Source organism: Chrysochloris asiatica, unplaced genomic scaffold (assembly GCF_000296735.1).
Source record: "Chrysochloris asiatica unplaced genomic scaffold, ChrAsi1.0 scaffold00067, whole genome shotgun sequence".
NCBI lineage: Eukaryota > Metazoa > Chordata > Mammalia > Afrosoricida > Chrysochloridae > Chrysochloris > Chrysochloris asiatica.
The window spans coordinates 15,694,975-15,699,621 of NW_006408585.1; positions in this window are offsets into that span (position 1 = coordinate 15,694,975).

The following is a 4,647-nucleotide window of genomic DNA, read 5'->3' on the forward strand; positions in this document are numbered from 1 at the left end:
TGGATGTTTACAGCTGTTTCTCTTCATTTTAAGTTGTTGCCCATCAGCAAATGTAGGTCCTGTGCGGGCTTTTCTCCCAAGAGCTTTACTCCATTCGTGACGTCAGCGTCAACTCTACTTTGAGGAGGCAGCTCTTCCCCAGTTGCATTTTGAGAGCCTTCCAACCTGAGGGGCTCATTTTCCGGCACTGTATCTGACAGTGTTTTTCTGCTATTCATAAGGTTTTCAGTGACTAAATATTTGGAAGTCATTCATCACTCTTTCTTCCTAGTCTGTCTTTGGCTGGAAGCTCATCTGAAACATGTCTACCATGGGTGACCCTGCTGGTATTTAAAATACCGGTGGCATAGCTTTCAGAATCACAGCAACTCTCAAGCCACCACAGTACCACAGACAGAGGAGTCCTTTTCAGCTTATGTCTCTGTCCTTATCTCTAGTAAGATTAAGGGTGGTGTATCTCACTACCAGCTGTCACTACCAGCTGTTCCGCGGGAGAAAGACGAGGCTTTCTGCTCCCATAAAGATTTACACCCTCAGAAACCCTGTTCAGGGTTGCTATGGGTCAGAACCGACTCGATGGTACATAACAACAACAACAATCCCACTCTTAATCCTTTTATTAGTTTATCACATTAAATTACATCATGTGAGAGAGCTGCATCTCAATTGTCAAACTACAAAGAATCCTGGCCCAGTCAAGTTGACACAAAACCTTAAGGATTACATTGAGTATGCAAAGGCTTTTGACTGGATCATGGCAAACTATGGATAACATTGAGAAGAATGGGTATTCTAGAACACTTATTTGTGCTCATGAGGAACCTGCACATAGACCAAGAGGCAGTCATTTGAATAGAACAAGGGGACACTGAATGGTTTTAAATTAGGAGAGGTTTGTGCCAGGGCTTTATCTTTTCACCATGTGTATTTGATCTGTATGTTGAGCAGATAATCCAAGTATCTGAATTTTATGAAAAAGAACATGGCATCAGGACTGGAGGAAGACTCATTAGCGACATACTGATGATACAACTTTGCTTGCTGAAAGGGAAGATGACTTAAAATACCTACTGATAAAGCTCCAAGACTATATAGTCTTCAGTATGGATTACACCTCAATGTAAAAGAAAAGAAAAATTCTCACAACTGGAGCATCATGATAAATGGAGAAAAAGACTGAAGTTGTCAAAGACTTCATTTTGCTTGGATTCACAACACTCATAGAAGCAGCACTCAAGAAATCAAACAATGTATTGTATTAGGCAAATCTGCTGCACAAGACTTCTTTAAAGTGTTTAAGAGCAAAGATGTGCACCTGACCCAAACCATGATATTTTCAATAGCTTCATATGTATGTGAAAGTTGAATGATGAATAGGGAAGACCATAGAAGAATCTATGCCTTTTGATTATGGTGTTGCAGAAGAATATTAAAAGTACCATGGACTGTCAGAAGAGCAAACAAATCTGTTATGGAAGAAATAAAGCCAGAATGCTTCTTAGAACCTAGATGATGAGGCTTTGTATCTCATAATTCAGACATGTCATTAAGAGAGACCAGTCCTTGGGAAGGACATCATGCTTGATAAAGTGTAGGGGTTGTTGTTAAGTGCCATCGAGTCACTTCCAACATAGTGACCCTGTATAGAGTTTCTGAGGAGCAGCTGATGCTTTTGAACCACCAACTTTGCTGTTCAAACTGACCTTTCGGTCGAATGCTTATTCTACAGCACCATACCAGGACTACAAAGTGGAGGGAGGGTCAGTGCAAAAGAAGAATAGATTCCAAATGAGACAGACTGATACAGTTGCAGCAGCTGTGAGGAGGTGCAGAATTTGGCAGTATTTTGTTCTGTTGTGTATTGGATTGCTATGAGTTGACACTATCTCGAGGGCACCTAACAACAACAACAATATCCATTAATAGTGTGTTTCTTTTAAAAAATTCATCTATATGAGACCAAATGATCAACACTTTTTCTAAAACCAAGATGAGAAGAGAAGGGGGTGGGGAAATTAGATGACTATAAATAGGACAACCGGAGTGGAAATAATGAGAAAGTTATTACACTGTGAAAAAGATAACCAATGTCACTGAATGAATTGTGTACCAAAAAAAGCCCAAACCCAAACCCACTGCCTGTGACTCCATTTGGACTCATAGGGACCCTATAGGATAGAGTAGAACTTCCACTTAGGGTTTCCAAGATTGTAGAATCTTACAGAAGCCGACTACCCCATGTTTTTCCTTTTGAGTGGGTTTGAACTTATGGTTAGCAGTTCTGGGTTTTTGTTAGCAGCAGAGTGCATTTTCACCACCTGGGGACTCTCTTCCTCTATTACATATATGTATAAATACAGATGGAGTCCTGGTGTGGTGCTTTAGGGTCATCACTGAACTGCAAACCACAAGGTCGGCAGTTCAATCCCATCAGCTGCTCCTTGGAAACCCTATACAGGATCACTGTGAGTCAGTAACAGGTTGATGTTACTTAACAGCACCAGCAATTACTATTGAAGAGGAGTTGTGATTTGTCTAAATAGGGAAGGGTTGTCTAAGGGAGGTTTTTTCTCTTATTACATATGCTTCTCTATTGTTGACATTTGAAAAATAATAAAAATGTTTTCATGTATGATTTATGTAATTAAAAACCTCTTAAATCTTGGTTTTAATGTTCAGTAACTGCTTTAAAAAATTTTTTTAAAAATTCATGTTTCTTGTAATATCCTTTTAAGGAGGTAGAACAAAAATAAGGACAATTATTAAAAACACTTTGGGAAGTACTTACCTTCTAAGGACACAAGAATTGTTTCATTCAGTCTCACAATATGACATTGAAAGACTAAAAATCCTTGCTGAGATTCTGCTGCAACAGCCTCAGTTTTATGATTCTGTGGAAATACCAAAGCCTGGTGTGGTGTTGTAGGAAAAACACTGGGTAGCTCATAGCAAGATTGGTGGCTCAAACCACCAGTTGCTCCTCTGAAACCCTATACAGGGTCGTTATGACTTGGAACTGACTCAAGGGCACGTAACAACAACATTTTCATTTTAAATGCACATTGGCTTTGCTTATTTAAGGGTAAATTGATAGCTCTTAGATCAAGGAGTGTGTGCTTAGACATCTCGATTGGTGATACTGTTTCATGGCCTTGTCTGCCAGAGACTTCCCATAGCTGCAGTTTTGAAAATGTGTTTTATTGATCAATTAGTAGATGGCTGACTCATTGTAAACCCATTACTGTTACTAGAATGACAAGTCAAATGAAATGATCTAGCAGATATGATACAAAGGTCTAGATATTGAAATGATTTAGCCAAAAAAATTCATATCTATTTACTTGAAATTGTTTCAAAATGAGAGAGAGAAAGAGCCCTCATCATTTAGAAGAAAAATAGTTGGGAGAACAAACCCATCTATTTCCAATATGAGGTGTATAAAATGGAAATACCAAGTGTGTGTTTCTTACCTCTCTGCATTTTGCAATTGTCCATATGTTGCAGAGCTTAAAACAGAATGATTCATAGACAACATGGTGAAATGCTATGTAAGTTCATGTTGTACGTGAACTCTTGTAAATTGCAGTGCTGACATGAACTCAAAACCTTCACCATTCCAATTCATTGTTTGAAAACACATGTTTCAGTACCAGAGTGACAAAACCTCCCTAGACAAAAGTTACTGCTCATAATCCATATTACTATTGGTGATAAAAAAAAAAATCTCCTAACAATTAAATAGTGTTACAATATCTCTTCCTGTTTCTTATATCAAATTGAACTATGGAATTCCATTTAGACCTTTCCGCAGCGAGAAGGAAATAAAAGTGAATGAAAGTGTACCATTCAAAGTATTAAAAATGATCTGGGGGAGAGGTGGAACGTTGTTTCATTACCCAGAGCTAACTGAATAAGGGGGAATAAAAGAACGTTGTTGCAATACTTTATTATCCACTTTCTAACCTAATGCAATTGTGGGACTCTTGGTAAAAGCGCCACTTTATCTTAAATGAACTGCAGTATGTTGCCGCACTGAAGTGTTTCAAGAGAACAGTCACTCCATTATTTTTGCAGAGATTACCTGCTTCAAGTGAAACCTATATGGAATACTTTCTGACCTGTTTGGTATTGTGATATTGACAACCAGCCACACTTTCCAGCCCCTTATCTTGCCTGCTATGGGATAATCTTTTCTTCTGGATCTTAATTCTGCTAATAGCACCCTTGACTGGCTGCCAGACAACAAACACAGGCAGGTGAAAAATGAATGGCTCCAGCCTGGCCGCTGATAACTTCCAAAGGCTTTTTATTCTCAGAATTCCCTCCAAAAAATACAAGATGACAGGGTGACTGTCAGTTGCATTCCTCTTGCTTGGTTCCACCCTTCCCCAAAGCCACCTCCCATCATGTGATTTATTCCTGTAAGGGAATGAGTAATTGATCTCTGTTCAATTTGCTTTTTCCCTCCTTTCTGTTTTTTGTTTTTTAAATTTTTTATTTTGTTGTTGTTAAGTGCTATCAAGTCAGTTCTGACTCACAGCAACCCTGTATAGGGTTCCCAAGGAGCAGCTGGTCAGTTTCAACAGCCACACCAGGAGCTCACACTCTCTCTCTCTCCATATACACACACACACACACACACACACA